This window comes from Rhinichthys klamathensis, unplaced genomic scaffold (genome assembly GCF_029890125.1).
Source record: "Rhinichthys klamathensis goyatoka isolate OS25496 unplaced genomic scaffold, OSU_Roscu_1.1 h1tg000481l_1, whole genome shotgun sequence".
NCBI classification, from domain to species: domain Eukaryota; kingdom Metazoa; phylum Chordata; class Actinopteri; order Cypriniformes; family Leuciscidae; genus Rhinichthys; species Rhinichthys klamathensis.
Genome location: NW_026606968.1, coordinates 149,937 through 172,500, shown reverse-complemented (window position 1 = coordinate 172,500; position 22,564 = coordinate 149,937). Strand labels below are relative to the sequence as shown.

General features: G+C 40.3%; 1 protein-coding gene and 1 long non-coding RNA gene across 51 annotated transcripts in view; both read left to right on the top strand.

Moving 5' to 3' along the window:
* LOC130072179 (protein NLRC5-like) overlaps positions 1–22,564 on the top strand; it is a 912,375-nt gene that overhangs the window by 805,529 nt on the left and 84,282 nt on the right. The window lies entirely within an intron of this gene.
* Positions 6,824–12,269, top strand: LOC130072184 (uncharacterized). Its single transcript, XR_008804087.1, has 3 exons — positions 6,824–6,984; positions 7,584–7,680; positions 12,186–12,269. It is a non-coding gene; the product is annotated as an uncharacterized LOC130072184 (long non-coding RNA).

The following is a 22,564-nucleotide window of genomic DNA, read 5'->3' as shown; positions in this document are numbered from 1 at the left end:
GACTTCGATTGGGTCTCGGGGAACATGTACGGGCATGTCTATCGGGCGCGTTAGATGTTTTCGCTGTTAGCACTGCGTGAATTAGACATATAGTGTGGAAATAATCATTGATACAGAATTATAAATATATGTATATTATCATATTGCTTTATTTCTTTAAGGCCCTTTAACCTTGTTGATTATATTTATACCAGTATTGTAATACTGTTGTAGATCTGTGATTTGTAATTAAGTTTATTCATATTCTGTATATTGTTTGTTGCAGAACCACATACATGGTCGCATACATGGTTACATGCCTGACCTTTGCACAATAAAGCATCTACAAGAACCCCCTGGTGTGAGACATACTGTTCTAACCGGACAACCTGTAGCCGTTCAATTAATCCGAACCAGAAAGTATAAAAGAGTGGTTAGCAGTTTTTACACATTGAATTGAATTTACACTGAAGTCACAATTTTTTTCTTTGCGCTTCACCTCTACACCAGCTTTCCTGGAAGACGAGGACATCTTGGTCTTCAAGTTCTTTCAGAAAATCACCATTTCTACTTTTTAGGCCAAAGACTGATCCAGCAAACATGCTTCTTTGGGGCCCGAATGGGGCCCTTGCGGGCAGCCCACTGTGGGCCCATATACCGGCGTGAAATGCGGGGCACGTGTGGGACCCACACTTTGGGACCCAGGTGGGGCCCCAGTGGGACAGCCCAAAAGTGTGGGCTGACTGTGGGCAGGCCCACAGTAAGTAGAGTGGGCCCCATTGGGGCCAGTTGTGGGCCCACAGCAAACCCTTATAGGGGCCCATGCGGGGCCATTGCGGGCAGCCCACTGTGGGCCCAGATACCGGCGTGAAATGCGGGGCACGTATGGGCCCCACACTTTGGGACCCAGGTGGGGCCCCAGTGGGACAGCCCAAAAGTGTGGGCTGACTGTGGGCAGGCCCACAGTAAGTAGAGTGGGCCCCCATTGGGGCCAGTTGTGGGCCCACAGCAAACCCTTATAGGGGCCCATGTGGGGCCATTGCGGGCAGCCCACTGTGGGCCCAGATACCGGCGTGAAATGCGGGGCACGTGTGGGCCCCACACTTTGGGACCCCAGTGGGACAGCTCAAAGTGTGGGCTGACTTTGGGCTGGCCCACACAAATTAGAGCAGGCCCTCATGTGGGCTGGATGTGGGCACACTGTGGGTGCAGGTGCAAAGTTTGAGCACACAGAGTGTGTACACCCATATTACTATATGCAGTACAATTGCACTTGTTAGCAGCAATAAATCGAGGGTCATGTTTTTTCCCCCAAATAATTTATTTATATTAAATAATAATTATAATTAATAATAATACAGTTTAAAACAGCAATAACCACAAAAACAGAAACACAGAACACTTAAAACACGTCAAAGTAAATTAAAAAGCAATCCCCTCAGGGGCACCAGTAGGTATTTCTGCAGTTCTGGCCCTTCCTTGCCTTCCCCCATCTCCGTCCCTGGCATCACGGAGCCATGTCTTTATAGAGGCTTCCACCTCACATGCAGTGGCTTGACTGATTTTTTTCACAGCATCTAAGTGAGAAAGGATCAATTGAAATACAAATGTTAAAAACAAAATAAGGGTTGTTCTAGGTGCTATTTATAAATGCTCAACTGAGAGAATGACTGACTACTAGGTCAATAGCCGCGTTTCCACTGCCGGGCTAGGGCCGGGCCAGGGCTAACAGCGAGCCGAGCCGAGCCAGTGGCCTCGGGCCTCAAGCACCGGGCTTGCATTTACACTGCCGGGCCAGTAGCCCCGCAGCGCTGCCCTAAACCCCGCCCCCGCTACCCAACCCATTTCAGCGGGTATTATGAATTTATTTATTTTTTAAGTTAGGAAGATAGCATGTATATTAAAGGGATACTCTACTGGTTTTTCATATTAAACTATGTTATTCCCTTAACTAAGACGAGTTGATACATACCTCTCTCGTCTCAGTGCGTGCACTAAATCGCTGTCTTGCGGCGAAACTTTGTTAGATCTTATCTCAGCCCTGTTCATTCAATACGTGCCAAGAAGAGAAGCGACCAAACACCTCCACGTTTTCCCTATTTAAACACAGTTACTAGAGTAGTGTAACTCGACCAAGAACGGTGACACAAAATAAAACGTTGCGCTTTTCTAAGCGTGTACAATGGATAACTATATTGTATGGCAGAATACCATAGCAAGTGCTTGGGAGCACTTCGACTCGGCGCAGTAATATCATCACTCGTGAAAAGTCCGCTCCCGTTGAAATGAGAGGGAGGAGGAGAGGACTTTTCACGGAATAACAGTTTAATATGAAAAACCAGTAGAGTATCCCTTTAACTCACCGGCCGTGGCTGCAGCCTGCAATAGTGTCCAGATTGTCTCGCGAGTCGCCACTAACAGAGGGACGGTGACCCAGCACACTGTCCATCAAGTCGAACCATGGAATTTGGAAAGTTCCTTCTCTGAGCTCCGCTTTGTCCATTGTGCGTTTGAATCGCCTTGTACAATACTGCGCCCGCAACTTTTTTTTTCCTAAACTTGAAGCGTTGCTCGCTGAATGCTTAGCTTAGAAAGTTCAGCATCGATGTATTTTATAACGTCTTCGTTTCTTCACACGCCGTCAAATTGACGTTGTACCCTTTCTTCTGCCCAAATGCTCAGAAGAGCTTTGGTATCTTCGACAGACCAGTACAGGCGATTCACCTTTTCGAGCAGCGATTATTTTGCGCGATATAAAAAAGTGAAATGTGCATCTTGCTTCAGATCATAACGTTCCATAACACCGATAAACTCCGCCTTTTACCTTGAGCACGCCTCTAGCCCGAGCTGGCCCGCTTTGGCCCAAGGTATTCGACGGGCCAGAAATCCTGGCCGTTGGACCCGAGTAAGCCCCGATCAAGCCCCGGAAGTGACAGTGGAAACGCGACTGGCTCTAGCACGCACTAGCACGGCTCGGCCCTGGCCCGGCAGTGGAAAGGCGGCTAATGAGAGAGCTGCGGCTTATAATAACGTTCAGTTGTAAGTCATTTATAATTGGTTAGTTAATGATGAACTAAGGGTTTACAAAACACTCATAAATGATTAGCAAGTGATATACTAACATTTTATGAATGTTTTGTAAATTGTTACAAGTCATTTACAAGTGATTAGTAAATGATTAAGTAAATTTTTTATGAAACATGATTATGCGTTTCATAAATGTTTAATAAGTGATATGTTAATTGTTGTATGTATCATGTTTTGTAGATTCAGTTATAAGTAATTTACAATTGCTTAGTTAATGATTAACTAATCATTTACAAAACATGAACATGCGTTTCATTAATGTTTAATAAAGGTTTTATTTTCTCCCTACTCTTACAAAATTACAAACAACCAGCCTGAAAAACATGTTGTATGAAGACTGTTTAAAACACCCCTCCTAATCCTCACAGAATTTGCAAGACAATGTCTATAATAAATAGTGTGTGTAATTTCTTCAGTACCGTCAGCAGAACTGATAACGTCTGGGCTTATGCGGTCTTCCTTAATTTGGCCCCAGGGCCCGTTTAATGTTTAATACCGGGTTTTGGTACCTATCCCTACGTATGGGTGAGTTAATATGGATGAAGGCCTGTTGTGTTCTATCTCTTGGTTTGTGATATTGGGAAACTCACCTTCGTCATGTACTGAGTGTGGATGGCATCAAGATCTGGTCCTGAAGAATCACAGGGTCAAATGATTATATCTCATCTGGTAACAAGAGCATAGCCATAACTTTAAAAACTCTAATGATATCTTTACCCCCTGATATTGCATTGTGGATATAAATTCAAACATTTTAAAGGCTAAGAGTATGAGCCATGAGTAAACTGGCCAGATATCTGTGAAAAATAACTATGCCTAAAGTTGTCGACTCCCTGAATTCAGCATTTAAAAGTAAAAAGAATTTCAGTATTTATTAATAAAAAAAATATATATATCTTTGAGTTGGACAGTATGGTGTCTGTCTCATTGGCCAACATAGTTAAAAACACACCTAGAGAAAAAAAATATATATAAACACCAATGACCATGATTTCCTGTTATCATAATAGTTAAATTAATTATTATAACTATGACCATTATAACATTATATTTGCCGCCTATTCAGCCTTCAGGCTTCTCAGGGACGACATCACTGAAAAAAACTGGGGTTAATGAATGTAAAGTGTGAGACTTCATTAAAAAGCATAAACCTACAGACCCCCAACGTTTGAACAGTATGTTTGAGGTTTTGCTTACTAGTCGAGTTCATAGCCGCACGGAGGTTGTCTTGGACAGGGGGTGCAGCAGGCCATCAGCATGATGATCTTCTAGAAGATTGATAATAAAAGTGATTTCAGGAGGGACAGAAAAAAAAACCCTCCACAACAAAGGTTCTAGATTAGAACATAACATGCAATGTGTCACAGAGCCAAAATTGTTACATAGGATTTACAATAGAACAAAGGGTTTATTACAAGGAAGCAAGCTAGAGATGAAATGCAGAAAAGATAAAGAATATATATATATATATATAATCTTAAGGTAATATATATTGTGCAATAAATGCATATGAAATTATTATCATGTTTAAACAATAATTCTCCCTTTGTTGTAGAGGTTTTTCAGGGTTTTACCAGCAAAACAAAACTATCAAAAACTGTTATCAACACAAAGATGTGGTTAAAACCCCAAACTTATGTAAAACAAGAGCTCAAATGTAACGTTACCTTACCTTAGCTAGCTGCTACCTATTCTGAAAACGGTTGAGATGCTAACGGACTTTTTCGAAGACACAAAACCATTTCTATAAAGTAAATATTCAACAGAAGCGTATCAATTATACGTAAGAAAGGTGTCAGGAACGTTTGTATGTATTATTTGTGTGATTATGTTAACTAAACTTACCTGAAAGTAGCGAAAACAACAGCGAGAGACGCTAGTTTTGCTTTTTGTCAGTTGATGAGGTTTCCTCGTTTCCATGGTTTCCATCTGCTCGCGTGCGCTCCTGTCTTTGAATCAGACAGCTTTGAATGCGACTCAATGTTTACGCGCACGCGCATTGAAACCATAGAACAATTCAAAAGGCACACAGCATTTAAACATCTAGAAATACAACATTTAACATTTTAAAATATCATTAATTTTAAATCATGAATTTAAAAATCATTGTGCAGTTCTATGACCAATGTTTTTTTTTGTTTTTTTTGTTTTTACATTAAAAGAGAATATGAAAGCACTAAACACTGCTTTATATAAATTAAAGATGGTAATGAAATTACGGTCCCGTGACGTTGCAGTTTCGTTTGTGTCTGATTGGTCTCAGTCGTTACATCAGTGATATATTTATTAGTATCAACAATATATAATTGTATTATAATAAATATACATCACTGATGAATACCAAAACAAATCAGTAACCCATTTGCATTGTTTTTATTGTGACAAATAAGTTAATTTTATTTAATAAATACGGTAACACTTTATATGCAGTCCATGCTTATAATGAATTATAGCACCATTTATACTTATTTATGAGCAATATTACTATTCTATAAATATATTTATAAAGACTCATTAAGACCTACAATATATATAGCCTAGTTACATCTATATTATTTTTTATAATTCCTTATAAGTCACAAATTTGTTATTTTAAATGCACATGCTCATAATCCATTATGTGCAGTTTTAGTTAATTATGGACTGTTGAATGAAATAACATTTATGACATATTACGGGATCGTTAAATAGTTTGATTAAGCATCTAATCTTAAACCTTCTAATCTTAAAACATATGACTGTTAAACAACTTAAAACAATGTACCGTTATGGTGAGTTGCCCACAGTAAACCCTCATGGGGGCCCCATAGTGAAAAACAGCTGTGGGCCCCGCATGGGCTAACCCACTGGGGGCCCATGTGGGTTTTCTGTGGGCAAACCCACAGTGGGTTGCCCACAGTAAACCCTCATGGGGGCCCAAATGGGCAAAACTGCTATGGGCCCCGCATGGGCTAACCCACTAGGGGCCCTTGAGGGGTATATGTGGGCAAGCCCACTGTGGGCTTGCCTTCAGAAAGCCCAAATGGGGCCCCAAAGGGTTTGCCCTTGCCCACACTGTCCCACAGAAAACCCACACTTGCCCACAGTGGGCCCGCACTGGCATGTTTGCTGGGAGGAGTTTAGACCTGGAATATTCCAGGCAGAAGAACTAAGAGATTTCATCAGAAACTTTATAAATAACATGTATGGTGTGTTTGCTATTTTGAGAAAAGAGAAATAATGCAAAAATTACAATTCAATTCAAATAAAATACAATTTTTTTATTTTTTTTTTACAATTCTCTCTCTCACACACACACACACACACACACACTGCTGCTGAATGTAAGTTTCCCCCCGGGGATTAATAAAGTTGACCAGGAACTGGTCAGGGATCCACAGTCTCATGCAAGGCTGAGAGATGTTGTCTATGATGAAGTCAGCTTAGCTCACGTCTCCTCGATGGTGTCCAGAGGACAGTCCAGGATAGAGCTGGCCCTCTTTACCAGTTTATTAAGCCTCTCTCTCTCCTCTCAGTGCTTCAGCTCCCCAACACACACCGCATGAAGAGCGCAGAAGACACAGTGTCACAGAGAGTAAAAAAGACGCGAGTGCTTAACGCAAAAAACAACAACATAATTTACCACTTTATTTACAAAATATTAATCTCTAACGCTCGTTAACGCAACGTATGCTCTCACACGCATGCGCCGTGGTGCTCTCGTGAACGCGCGTCTGTTTACCTCACTCTCTCTCGTCAGAAATATAAAGTGAAAGTTAGTTCTCCTGTCGCTATTTTGAGCAGGAAAAATACATATACGACACAGAAAGAACAGAGCATCAAAGTGTTTATCAACGTTTAAGAAGGAATTTCCGTTTATCTTTACAATGTTAACGCTGGAGGGTTTGAGATCCTGTATCTTGTAAAAGTTTGATCAAGGTGTGTTCATGTGTGACTTTCTCATATTAATATGAATCTCTGGAGGACATTTTACGTGATTGTTTGTTTGATATAAACTCTTTAATTAAGGGTTTCTTTCACTACAAGGTTTCTTTTGTGTTTCGTGATGTTTGTGGTTCGGAGTTTGTTTGTTTTTTCACCCAAACATGTTCAGCGTTTCTCGGTGTCCGTTATTTTTCATAAATTCTAAATCAAACGGCCGACTTGTTCGTTGGTGTTTGTCTGTAATTATGAGCTTGAGTGAACGCACACTCTCAGAAAAATAGGTACAAAAGCTGTCACTGCGGCTGTACCTAAACAAAAGCTACACCTTTGTACCTAAAGAGTGCATATTGGTCCCTCAAAGGTACATATTGGTACCAAAAGTGTATTAGTACCTTAATTGTACATATTATGATATTAGAACCCTTTTGAAACCCTTTTTGTCCCAGTGACAGCTTTTGTACCTTTTTTACAAAAAAGATTTTCTGAGAGTGCAGTCACACAATCATTTTTCTCACACACTCCAGACATGTCCAGCTACATTATAAAGGTTGTTATATTTAATAATTTATTGTGTCTGAATGTTTCTTCATCAGAGTCAGTGGAGGAGATCAAACTCATCAGATTCTCCTGCATCTTCATCATGGCTGATTCACAAGCATCCAGAGATGGAGATTTCTCTCCAGGACGCAGGTACTTTCAACAAACACTGTTAAATATTGTGTTACATCACAGAAAAAGAGTTACCCAGCCCACAGACACACAGAGCAAAGAAAGTTTACAGAATTTTTATTTTTATTTTTTACCTATTTTTGCCTGTGTTTTTGTTTGGAAATTAGCATGAAATATAAAATAAAAATATCATAAAGTTTCTTCAAAGTGTTTTTTTGATGAAAAATGAATGTGTTTATATTTATATGGTTCCTACACCGTAATCTAGAGCAGTGGTTCCCAAACCTGTCCTGGGGTACCCCCAACACTGCACGTTTTCTTTGTCTCCCTAATTAAACACACCTGATTCAACCCATTAGCTCATACTTACATGGGTTAATGAGCTGACGAGTTGAATCAGGTGTGGTTTATCTTTAAAGCCATCCCCCCCCCTTCTTGTCGGTTATTGGCTGGAACAGTTTGTTATGTTTAGTGGCGCGGGTTAGCTACAGTTATTATTGCCGTGTGTGGAGCCTGGGGTGTCTACACAGACAGCGTATTTTTACAGTGTGTTCAGGGGACAGCTAGCGGATAGTGAGGAGATGTTTGCTGTATGTGACAAAACAAGTTTTGTCCTTAAAAACGTGTGACATTGCTTAGAGCACCTTTAAGGGGGCTTTCACACTGGCAGTTTAATTCGGAACGGGGCACGGTTCGCATGAAAAATCGCTAATGTCAACCTATCATGGGGCCTGGGTGCACACTGGGGTCCCGAACCCGAGACTACCTGGAGGAGGTGGTCTGAGTTCGGTTGCTCCCGAACCGAGCCGCGATCACGTGAATGTGAAAGCACCACGGACTCGGGTGCGCACATGTTCAGGAAGTAAGGTAACCTGCGCATGCGTTTTAGCTTATTGTGAGGCCATCCTTAAAAATATTCTTGTTTGCTGTAACCCGAACGACCCTGTCAAATTAGGACCGACCCAATTATTTTATTTTTTTCCCCTTTTAGTCCGACCGACTTGCCGGTTGTAAACTTGCATTAAGACCGACCAATTTTTTTTTTACTCTTCAAACAACTAATACAAATGCAATAAAATAATATAAATTCTATTATAGTAAGTAAATATAAATTGCGTAGGCTATGTTCTTTCTTTTAAATAAAAACCCGTGGCGTCATCTATGATGATTATGTTTACACCATTGGTTTACGCATGTCACACTATGGCCTGTGCGTTCGCTTCGTTTCATTCACTGTCAATGGTTAGCGCCCGGTGATGATGGCTGCGGCGCGGCTGCTTGTGAAATACGTCTGTATGAGCCTACATTTAGTCGCTCATTATTCAAAATTCTTAAATGCACAATATGTATTTTTTCTGCTTTAAAAATAGCAAAAATAACTGTATCTTTGTTATATGTTTCTATGAGATATGTACTTACATTATCCCGACAGTTTCCACCAACTTTCAAATCCGGAGAACTGTATAGTTTAATTCGAAGACACGGCCCGTTTCTTTATTTCCGTTTTGTCGCCCGTCTATGGCGTCATATAACCTTTGACTCCTCTATTTCTCTAACTTCCTGCGGAACCCGGCGAAACCGCCAAACACAAAGGGGAACACCGGACTACCGCCAATAAAAGAAAAGAAAACGACGTAGAAAAAAAAAAGTAGTAGCTAGTATCATTTTGCAACTGCACCAAACTTGAGGGGGTTTGGCTGCACGCGCAAGATCTCTCGCTCGCTTACCTCTCTGACATCGTGCGCGGTTAGGAGCTCAACATCTGTCTCACATGCACGCTTGCTCTAGATTACAGGATATTTGAACAAATTTGCGGTAAAACTAATCGATCACGAGTGGCTCAACAGGTAGATCTATAGTTAAACTCATCCTTCTGGCTTTGCCCGACTGGGTTGACACTTATGAACCACGATTACGCTTTGCCTGCACGTTCTGCTGCTGGAGCCAGCTCAAAGCGCAGACGTTAGGGTGACCAACAGTCCTGACATGTCCTGTTTTCACGTTCTGTCCTGGCCGTCCTGGCTGTTTTAATAAAGTGATGAAAATGTCCTGGTTTTCAAAAAAACTGCTGGCCGAGTGTCCTGGTTTTTGGTAATCAAAATGTTCACCCTAGCAAACATACGGGTGAAAAATATGACCCGAGAAGTGTTTGGGACAGGAGAAGAAGCATGACACGGGTAAACTGTAGGGTTGCGTTTAAAAAATGTAGAGAGTTTTGTGACAAGCTAAATATAGCCTAGGCTACAGAGAGATGCCGATCTCGCTTGCATTCTAATAAACAGGTAAGCACCCATTCAGCTAACTATATCTATCCGTATATTTTGTGAAATGATGTCATGTGTAAAACACAGACGGGCTAGCTCTCATGTAGCTGTAAATTCATATTTGTTCTATATATAGCTGGAGAAAGTAGCTTTATATGCAGTTCACTAACGTTATCTTGTTCGATATCATAGTATAAACGTAATTAGATTTTTAACGAAAGGTGACCGTGTTTTTTAAACATCTATTAATACTAGCTAGATGGAATATTGATTCAATAGGGGTCTGATAATTCATATCTCTCTGTCCGAAAAGACGTGATTATCAAAATACATAGTTAGAATGAGTGAGGAATGTGGGGAATGACAGATCGCGCGTGTTCCAATGAACATCGTTTCGCTGGTTCGCGCGCGCTCTCCCTCTCTCTCTCTCTCCCTCAGAGGGCTGGTTGTCATTGACAGCGACAACAACTCCCGTGAGCCCACGCTCTTTCCCGACGTCATCAAAGTACGTCTTTTGTTATTATTTAGCTCGAGTGCCCCCTGGTGGCCAAAAATTACATACTGTACGTTTAATGGTCAAATAGGGAATAGGGATTCGATGTTAACGGCCTTTTCTCGGAGCGCGTCCAGCTCGTCGCGGTCACAATATACCCGCCGCGAACGCGCGTCACACAGCAACTGCAGGCTCTGACAAACGAACACACATAAGTATGAGAAGCCAAACACACCGAAAGTGGGACGAAACGGCGCGGTTACAGAGTTCGCGCTGCGCTGACATGTAATCTGCGTGGCTCAATGGGCCGAGCCGCGACAGACTCGACAGTGCAGGGAGGAAGTGTTTGCTTGTGCCACCCAATGGTCAGCGCGGCGCGAAATAATCTCACTAGCGCCGCGCTGACCAATAAAACAGCACATCCCATACCGAAATGTACTAAATTGCACTAAAGAAAATCGAGCATTTCATAATACGTCAGGACTACTTAATAGGCCTATAGTTTCTACAATGCGCCTAGCCATTTGACCACCTCACTGATTTCTGTTAATAATAGCAGAGAGGTTTATGGGTCAAATGTAAACGAATGGTGCCAAACTGCCAAATGCGCTGTTTTATTGGCCGGTGCGGGTGAGATTAGTCATTTTAATTTATTTGTTTCCCTCTGAAAATCCACTTTCATTGAAATCTAGTGGCTTCTTTTTTTTATTATTGATTCTGCCTATTTTTTTCTTAAAATGAATGCAGCTGGAATTAATGCAATAAATATGTTTTTTGACAAAGATTTCAAATTGTTTGTGGTCTATAACCTGTATCAGAATGAGGTTCGCAATGGTGCGCCCGAAGGCATGGGTTAAAGACCCAGTCAGTGACGTCACGATATGCAAATTTGTTTAAATTCATACCGACGTAATCACCATGAACAAAATTGTCCTTTTTTTTTACATTGAATCTTGAAAAAAAAAATATATAGACCTACCTACCGACCCTTTTTAAAAAAAGTTTTTTTTACTGTTACTGCAAACCAAAATATTTTTAAGTATAGCCTGATGTATTCAGTTAAATAAAACACTTGTACGGGATGATAGTTTTGATGATACACCTTGGATACGAGCGAGAGTGAGCCTGCAGTGTATTCGTGCATTGCTCGTGGAATCAGGGCAACAAATTTGGAAATCCACTGTCTCCTCAAAAGAGTCCGTTTGCAAGCCACAGAAGTCCACCTAATGTCACTTACACACACAGTAAACTTGTATTGTTCACTCAACTGCGCATAATAGCAGCGAATTAATTAAAAACACAATATTGACCCGCGTTCTGTTTTCTATCATGCGCCGTGCACGTTTGCGATGACGCAATATGCATGCAAACGCACCAGGGTTCGATAGAATCAAGTTGAGTGTGAAACCAGACCAACGCTGCAGGGGGCGCCAGGAACAAACGCGCTCGGACCGCAGCAAACGAGCCCAGTGTAAAAGCCCCCTAAGTTAATCTATAATTCTATTGTTGTTTTCGATTTGTTTGTTTTTAATTCCTAATATTACAGTTTTTCTCAGTCGCTTTTTAATTTTTTTTAAAATTAAGCTTAACATTTGCAAACCAGTAAGTTAATTTCTCAAAATAATTATAATCAAAGTTTGACACAGTGCGAAACGTCACTGAGTTACAGACGCTAAAGCAAAAGTGTTTCCTAAGACAGAAGATTCCTGTAAAAGTCCACAACATTTATAAGTCTGTCTGCTTTTTATTTTACTTAGTTTAAAAACCAGTTCAGTCCAGCAGAAGAGCTCAAACCCAGAGTCCAGCTGTGTGTCTGTGAAGAGTGACCGCTCTATGGATCATCCACTAAACTTCCCAATACATTTTAAAAGTGGAGACAAACGGCCTCTTTCTCTTTTTTATAAATCGATTTAAAAAAAAATTAAAGTTATACTTATAGTATTTGGTGTAAATTAATAAAAATTTCATAAAAATCAGTTTAATGAGTTACAATCCTGTAAGTTTCAGTCTATTATTGATTATCATTGTGCTCTGCAAAAAAGTCACATATATCTTAGCAGAAAGTTGAAAAATGTTGCGTTTGCTTTACACAAGAGCAGCCATTTCCCCTGTTGCCATGGGAACATTATGAAGTGACGTAATTACGCGACGTGAACATCATCGAAAAGCATAGACAGTAAAAAAAGCTGTAAAACAGGAAGCACACATTTTATATTTTTATATTTTATTTATTCATTTTTACAGAAGTTGTTGCATATTCCTTTTGTAAAGCTACAGAACTTGTTTGACTCATCAATGTTTTGTAAGTTTGAGCCATGTGTTTATTAAGGTCTGAAATAAAACAAGATGAGAACTTAATTCCCAGCACTTTCTGTGATGTAGTATGATTGCTTATCATAGGAAGTGATAAGAAATGACGCTTTACATTAAGGAAGTAGCTAGGGCTGCACGATATATCGAAAAATTATTGTTATCGCGATAATAGTATGCAATATCCGTATCGCAGAGAGGTGCAATAAATTACTTTATTTTCAGATATTCCAAGTCTCCCGGAAGTTCCGGAAGTCTCCCGCATATTGATAGCGGCTCGCTGATGCCCGCAAATTAGTTAAAATCTCCCAGAATCTAGAGCGAGCGAACAAGAGCGCGCATGCGAGACAGAACATACTGTGCTCCAACGGTAGAGAGGGAGAGAGCGAGACACGTTGCGTGTGTCTCTCATGAAGCGCATGTAAGACAGAGAGCATCCTGATTGGCCTGTACGTCTGAAATATGGCAATATTTTGACTTCAATAGAGAAGTGTCACAAATGCAGGTACTGTGTAAGTGGCCGTTCACATATCGCGTCTAAAAACGCCTGGAAAGCGCGGCCGCGCCGCTATCTCCTTCTTTCCACAAGCACTTGCGTCTGTCGTTTCTGCAGCCATGAACTGCGCTGAGGGCTTTCCATGATGACGAGAAATGTACTTCCATTTTGAGCGTGCTTGCCGCGCGCCTGCATTTGAAATAATGAGTCTCACAGACAACCATCAATCAAAGTTTTGCAAGTTTTACTCCTTCTGAAAAAAACCCTGAGATATTCTTCTGAAGATTAGAAGAATATATTTTAGCCTACCTGTTTATTTGAGTATGGTCATTACAAATAAATGATTTAAAAAAAAAAAGCTTAATAAAATTTTTATATCGTTATCGCAATACTCAACAACAATGTCGCATATTTTCCTTGTATCGTGCAGCCCTATTAGTAGCCTAGTGAGAACAGGGTGTTGGGGGAATAACTTTTTTCTCTCTTTTTCGTCAAACCGCAGTTTTTGCAAGTTCCCAGCAATTTTTGCAAGTTCCCGCAATTTCATCAAATGAAATTGCATAAATTTCCCGCATATTCCATCGTATTTTTTAAGAAAACGTGCCGCATAATCAAGGATTTTCCCCCGCAACAATCACAAAAAACTTCTTTACCCTCTTCATTCTGATTTAAGGTCAAATCTTCCATCCAGACCAGTTAAAAACAAAACTGTGTTCATGCCTGTGATTCAACCACAAGACTTTAATGAACGCATGTATCTTGGTTTCAGGTAAAATGCAGGACTTTTGTTGTTGTTGATTAATTTTAGATGCTGCAATTCACATCACTCAAACACATGATTAATAATTGACCTTTCGTGAAGACCCGCCCCCTTTAGTTACTGTTGCTATGCCCGACAAGCCATGACAACGCGCCGACAGAGAGGACCGACCAGGTTACTTTTGATATGAAACAAAGTCACAACTTTCAAATTTAAAGGGTCACTTCACCCATTGCAACATTAATCTTTATTGAAAGTGGGTCATATATGTAGTCGAAATGTAAAAGAAATTTTGAATTTGGTGCCCTCTTGACCGAGAAAAGACAGAAAATAACTTTTGGGCGCATTTGTATGTAAGAAAACAACTCCCACAATGCACCACATTTCACAGCTCCGCAAGCCACTCCAACTAATCCAGAACAGCGCAAACATCAGAGAAAAGAAATCACTCTTCCGTCTACAAGGCTAGCTGCCAAAAGAGTTTGAAATTCATTTCACACAAAATGTCTAGTTAGTTGGCTGTGGCGAGCAGGACGAGGACAAGGGACGTAAGAGGACGGCGCGAGGCCGGTGGCGCGAGTGATAATGAATGACACCTGTGAGACGCAGCGGTCTCATATCTCTCACGGAGGAGCGGAGGCATAAAAGGAACAGGCCTGATTTTATGTTATGTTTTGTTTGTTTCTGTTGTGTGTGGCCAGCTGGCTTATACTTTTGTTTTGTATTTGTTTATTTTACTATTAAAATGATTAAATGTTCGCCGGTTTCCGCCTCCTCCTTCCCACAACGACGAACCCATTACATTGGCAAACTCATTAGCGAATTACTCCTCGTTTGTATTTCTTTCTATATGGTGAATTATTGCATGCTACCTGGATGTTCCAGTCAGAACATATGCGGTGCGAAACTAGGATGGTTCACATCACAACACAAACGTCCGTGTGCTCGTCTGATTCAGAGATTTCGTCCAGGAGAAATTGCCATCGTTGAAATTCTCTGCAGCAGACAGACTCTATCTGTGTCCGTAGCGCACAGCAAGAGCACAGGCACCAGCAGTCCGCCTCAGCTCGAGCCAGTCCGGGCTCCTCGTCCGCCTCCTGTTCCTCCATCAGCCTCAGCTGCTCTTCACTATACTGCGGCTCGTAAAGATAGCCACGAACATCGGATTCTTTCAAAATCCTCTTCTTCCATATCATGTTTAGTTTCTTCCGTCATTGTCATAACTTCCTATCTCCACAGCGCTTGTTAGCTTAGCTTATAAACAAGATGGCTGATATTGATTTCACAAGGCAAGTCCCACCCATTGATCTGTGATAGCTCTGTTAGCGCATTAGGTCCAGCCTCCTATGGGCGGGTTTGAAAGGGTGGGAACTAGTGCTGTAGTCTTTACAGAAATCCCCCCCTCTTACACTTCCTCCTACAATGACGTAAAATGACGATTTTTGCGTCATTGTAGGAGGAAGTCGAAAAGGTAAATAGTGGATTTCTCTCGTCTCAGGGGAAAGAGAGAGTGTTGCACGACCATTCAATAGTATGACTGGGTTTCTAACAATGGAAAGCTTAATGCAAATGGGTGAAGTGTCCCTTTAAACAATCAATGCCGTTTTGTGGCTCTTTACTGTGTCGTGACAGATCGCTGTAGAGCCTCAGTTGAAGCTACTCGTGAACAGATCATCTGTTCCTTCTAGTTAATATATAACATCAAATAAACATGAATGAACATCAGAATCAATGTTGTTTCAACCGCAGAAAGACTTCAGTACACACCATTTTTCCACCTCTTTGGACTACCTCTCCTGACTGCTTTGTTGGACAAAAATAGCGGATTATGATTGGTGAGATCGCCTGTAAATCAAACTCCCAGCGAAGGGTGAATTGAAATATTTCAGAAACCTAATGATGTTCTGTGTCCCATTATACAGCTAACAAATAATATATGTTGTAATTTATGGCTATTTACTTCTCTGACTTGTGTAATAATGTGGTATTTTAATCTTACAGCCATGACTCTAAACCTGCTGAAGTCCTCAACACATTGAGATCAAATCTGAGACAGAAGTTTGAGTGTTTGTATGAGGGAATATCAAAGCAGGGAAACCCAACACTCCTGAATGAGATCTACATCACAGAGAGTGAAAGTGGAGAGATCAATAATGAGCATGAGGTGAGACAGATTGAGACACAGTCCAGGAGAGCAGAAACAGAGGACACACCGATCAAATGCAGTGACATCTTTAGACCTTTACCTGGACAAGACAAACCCATCAGAACTGTGCTGACAAAGGGAGTCGCTGGCATTGGAAAAACAGTCTCTGTGCAGAAGCTCATCCTGGACTGGGCTGAAGGGAAAGAGAATCAGGACGTCCAGCTCATATTCCCACTCGCTTTCAGAGAGCTCAACTTGATGAAGGACAAAACACTCAGTCTCTCAGATCTTCTTCATCTCTTCTTCCCTGAAAGCAGAGAAATGGCCATATCCAGTGATGAGTATAAAGTGCTGTTCATCTTTGATGGTCTGGATGAGTGTCGTCTGTCTCTGGATTTTCAGAGCGATGTGAGGTTGTGTGATGTGACTGAATCCGCCTCAGTGGACGAGCTGCTGACGAACCTCATTGTGGGGAATCTGCTTCCCTCGTCTCTCATCTGGATCACCTCCAGACCAGCAGCAGCGGATCTCGTCCCCTCTGAGTGTGTCCATCGAGTGACAGAGGTACGAGGCTTCAGTGACACACAGAAGCAGGAATACTTCAGGAAGAGAATCAGGGATCAGAGTCTGGCCCACAGGATCATCTCACACCTGAAGTCCTCAAGGAGCCTCTTTATTATGTGCCACATCCCAGTGTTCTGCTGGATCTCAGCCACTGTTCTAGAGGAGATGTGCAGTGGAGCAGAGAGAGGAGAGATTCCCAAGACTCTCACTCAGATGTACACACACTTCCTGCTCATTCAGACCAACATCAAACATGAGAAGGACTATGAGAAGAACGTGAAAGATGAAGACATGATTGTCAAACTGGGGGAACTGGCGTATCGGCAGCTTGTGAAAGGCAACCTGATCTTCTATGAGGAAGACCTGAGCGAGTGTGGCATTGATGTGGCAGAAGGATCAGTTTACTCAGGATTGTGCACTCAGATCTTCAGAGAGGAGTTGGGCTTGTGTCAGGGGAAAGTCTTCTGCTTTGTTCATCTGAGCATTCAGGAACATCTAGCAGCTCTATATGTGCATCTCTCCTTTATCAACAATAACATCAATGTGTTTGACCAGATTACCAAACCAACTAATGGAGGCAAAGTGTCACTATCTGATCTCCATCAGAGAGCTGTGGATGAGGCTTTACACAGTAAAAATGGGCATTTGGACCTTTTCCTTCGTTTCCTTCTGGGCCTGTCAGTGAAGTCTAATCAGAGTCTTTTACAAGAACTAAAGACACAGACAGCAAACAGCTCTCACAACAATGAGGAAACAGTTGACTATATTAAAGAGAAGATCAGTGAGAATCCCTCTCCAGATAAATACATCAATCTGTTTCACTGTCTGAATGAACTGGGTGATCTTTCTCTAGTGAACGAAGCTAAACCTCATACGTCTGGAGGATTATGTGATGTGAAACTATCCTCGTCTCAGTGGTCAGCTTTAGTGTTTATGTTGTTGTTCTCAAAGAAGACACTGCATGGGTTTAACCTGAACAGATTAATTGGACTCAGAAATGATCGGTAAGTAAGGCAAGGCAAGGCAAGTTTATTTATATAGCACATTTCATACACAATGGTAATTCAAAGTGCTTTACATAGAAGAAATTAAAATAATCAAAACAAATAAGAATAATTAAAACAGTTTAGAATAAAAAATAAAGTACAGTAAAAACAGTCGGACGAACAGTGGCACAGTGCTCATTCAGTAAATGCATAGCTAAACAGATGTGTTTTGAGTCTGGATTTGAATGTGACTACTGTAGGAGCACATCTGATCTCCTCTGGAAGCTGGTTCCAGCTGCGGCTGGCATAGTAGCTAAAAGCAGACTCTCCTTGCTTAGAGTGAACCCTTGGTATTTCTAGCTGATGTGATCCTAATGATCTGAGTGATCTGTTAGGTTTATATTCAGTGAGCAAATCTGCAATATATTGAGGTCCTAACCCATTGAATGATTTATATACCAGTAATAATACTTTAAAGTCAATCCTAAATGTAACTGGGAGCCAGTGTAGAGACCTGAGGACTGGTGTGATGTGTTCATATTCTCTGGTTCTGCTCAGAATCCTGGCAGCAGCGTTCTGTATGAGCTGCAACTGTCTTATGGTCTTTTTAGGAAGGCCAGTGAGGAGTCCATTACAATAATCCACCCTGCTGGTGATAAAAGCATGCACAAGTTTCTCTAAGTCTTGATTGGAAACAAAGCATCTAATTCTTGCCATATTTTTCAGATGATAGTATGCTGATTTAGTTATTGCTTTGACATGACTACTGAAACTAAGATCTGACTCTAGAGACACACCAAGATTCCTGACTTGATTTTTAGTTGTTAGACCCCTAGCGTCAAGGTATGCATTCACCTTGAGAACTTCATCTTTGTTTCCAAACGCAATGACTTCAGTTTTGTCTTTGTTTAACTGAAGAAAGTTTTGGCACATCCAACTGTTTACTTCATCAATGCATTGGCACAGGGAGTCAATGGGGCTGTAGTCGTTAGGCGATAGGGCTAAGTAGAGCTGTGTGTCGTCTGCATAGCTGTGGTAAGCGATTTGGTTCTTTCTCATTATTTGGCTCATTGGGAGCATGTACAGGTTGAATAGGAGTGATGCAAGAATTGAGCCTTGAGGGACTCCGCATGTCATGGACGTCCACTCAGACTTATGGTCTCCTATACTCACATAATAACCTCTCCCTTCTAAGTATGACCTGAACCATTTTAGGACTATCCCAGAAACCCCCACCCAGTTTTCCAGCCTGTCAAGAAGTATGTCGTGATCGACAGTGTCAAATGCAGCACTGAGGTCGAGTAGTACCAGCACTGATAATTTCCCTGTATCAGTATTTAAGCGAATATCGTTTGTTATCTTTATGAGAGCTGTCTCTGTGCTGTGATGCGATCGGAAACCAGATTGAAAATTGTCAAAGTATCCATTCGAGATTAAGAATTTGTTCAGCTGATTGAAGACAACTTTTTCAATGATCTTGCCTATAAAAGGAAGATTTGAGATCGGTCTATAGTTGCTTAATATAGTCTTATCCAGATTGCTCTTTTTCAGGAGGGGCTTGACAACTGCAGTTTTCAGGGAGTTTGGAAAACTACCAGAGAGAAGTTAGGCATTAACCACTTTTAGGAGATCAGCTTCTAAACTGTTTAACACACTTTTGAAGAAAGATGTGGGAAGTGCGTCAAGGGCGCAGGTTGATGTTTTAAGGTGCTGTACGGTTTCTTCCAAAATTTTGCCATCAATTTCTTCGAAAACAGACATAGTAACTACTTTCTCAGGTTGTGGTCTGATCTGTCTGACCCCAGCGCAACTCAATGATGTGCTGATCACCTTTCTGATATTCTTAATTTTCTCATAGAAGAAGCAAACTCACTGCACTTGATGTCTGAGAGCATTTCACTGGGAATCTGGCTTGGGGGGTTTGTCAGTCTCTCTACAGTAGCAAAAAGAGTGCGTGTGTTGTTTAAGTTGCTGTTTATAATATTTGAGAAGAAAGTCTGTCTAGCTTTGCCTAGTTCAATATTAAAAGCATGGATGCTGTCTTTGTAGATGTTATAATGGACTACAAGTTTTGTCTTCCGCCACATGCGCTCTGCTTTTCTGCATGTTCTTTTCATATTTTGCACAGCTGTTGAGTTTCTCCAAGGTGCTTTTTGTCTACCACTCTTCCTGACTTTCACAGGAGCAATATAATCTATTACACCTTTAACCTTTGAGTTAAAAGAATCAAGGAGAAAATCAACAGAGTCAGCAGATATGCTTGGTGTTAAAGATATAGCCTTCATAAATAGCACACTAGTGTTCTCCTTTAACCCTCTGGGGTCCAAGGTGTTTTTGGGGTCCTTGAGATGTTTTGACATACTCTGAAATTTGTGCTTTTTTCAGTTGCTTATAAACATATTACTGGCAAAGGTGTAATTACACTCTATTTAGCACACACAGGGCTACCATAATGTGTTATCAACATGTATGTACATTTTTGTATTTTTGAGAGAATATTGTTTATGCGTGGTTATTGAAAAAACTAAAACTTAAAGTTTCTGAAATAAGGCCACAAAACACATAGGCCTACTAAATATCTGTCCACAAGACTTTTGACTAATGGATGTTGTCGCCTAGAGTTTTTTCTTCAAAATGATCTGAAAATCATCCTGCCTTATCATTCACATAAAACAATAGATTGGTTTAAATTTAAAAATGACACTTTTTGTTTGGAAAGGCAATATGCGCAGGGGTGTGACCTGCTGTGATTCACACCTGAGAAGACAATGGGCCCGCATAATGAGCGCATAATGGGGCTGCATACTAATGACCCTTTTATTCAGGTGTGTCACTGAGCCACAAGAATGCAATGACAATATATATATATATATATATATATATATATATGCCTATATAATACAAAATTGGTTCACAGTTCCAATTATTTATTTATTTTTCAAATTGTGCTTGCAAATTGTATAATATCAAATGTAAAAATTTCTAGTAATTGTGCAGTTAATTATCATACTGTTTTTACAGAAAGTTTGGGAATATATCCCAAATGTGTCACTAATAAAACACAATACAAATAATTTAAAGAGGAGGCTTATATTGAGCTTTTAAGATTTACCTAAGATTTATTTATATGTAGCCTACATATATTTTTCCTATTTTAATAAAAAGGTTACAATTACAACAACAATTAAAATTTTAACTATATTTCAAATGTAATCTTTCTTTGTATTATATACTAAAGTATACATTTAATCATACATATTTCACAGTTGCGGATTAATTAGTTTGAATATAGCTTACAATCGAACAAACACTATAATAACATCTTAGCAAACAAGCTTATTTGATGTGGCAGTATTTTACAGTAAAAACGACATCTTGTCTTTCATATGTAACATATCGTTTTTATGATTAGGACATATAAATGTTAATTTGCAGTTTAATACGTTGCTTATACAAAAATATTTTATTTCAACATATTTCAGTCGATTTTTACTCATCTCAGTATTGGAATATAGTTAGGTAAAAGCTGTTCATTCATTCACACACAAAAACGCGATTCAAACAGTCTTTTTGTTTACAGACACTATTCCATATCGCGATTAGCACAAAGCACTTGAAAATAAAGAATGTACCTATTTCCTCGGCTGGATCCGTTGCTCCTCCAAATGAAACTACCTGTAGCCTACTTCTGAGGTAATTTTTTCCAGGATTATTATTAAGATATTATTATAGATATAAGATAGATATTAAGATATTAAGTATTATTCCTCACAGCGTCGTAAATATGAGTCTCTTTCGGTGGTTATCCAGCTGATGTGGGCGTGGATCGCCTCAGAGCATTTGTGTTTGAATAGAGCGCGCGCTCCGTGGGCCTGGTCAAATTAACTTTAATGAGCTGAGACGAGAACGACTATCATCTCTCTCTTTTCGTACAGATTACATAAAATGAGAAAAAAATTTTTTTATATAAATTACTTCATTTAAAAGAAGATAATTCAGGCTTCATGCCTGTGTGCCTGTATACCTGTTTGACTGAGTATTTGCAGAGTTACAGATGATGTTTCGGACGCGTTTCAGAATGGACTTCACTGACAGAGAGAACGCAGAACGCGCATCATGTTTATTTTTCTTTATCAGGCGAAAAGCACAACACTTTGTTTTTATTATGAGGTTCCACAAAAAAAATACAAACTTAACAGGATCGAATGATGTACAACACTTATATGTAAGATCAAAATTAACAGAGTAATTTGAGTCTCTTTTGCACTGATAAGGAAAAAAGTGAGCTGGTATCGCCGGCGAGACCGCCGACCCCAGAGAGTTAAGCATCTCTTCTTGACAGACACAAATCTAGTTTCAATGGCAGGAGAGATCAATATATCAAAGAAAATACAGAAATGATCAGACAGTGCTAACTCCTTAATAACAATCGATGAGATGTTTAAACCCTTACTGATAAGTAAATCTAGAGTGTGTCCACGATTGTGTGTGGGTCCATGTACATGCTGAATCAGATCAAAAGTTTTTAAAACAGTTTTGATTTCTTTTGCCATATTTGTATCATTATCTATGTGAATGTTAAAATCTCCAGTAATAGCAAAACAGTCAAACTCTGAGGAAATTGTTGATAACAGTTCTGTAAAGTCCTCAGCAAAGGCTGGAGAGTATTTTGGAGGCCTGTAAATAATGATAAGTAAAATGCGTGGGGCACCTTTTAACACAATACCCAGATATTCAAAAGAGGGGTAGTTACCAAATGATGTTTGCTTACATTGATAGACATCTTTAAAAAGAGCAGCTACTCCTCCACCTCTCTTACCCGCTCTGCAGACACTCATAAAAGTAAAGTTAGGAGGGGCTGTTTCATTGAGGACTGTTGAACTGCA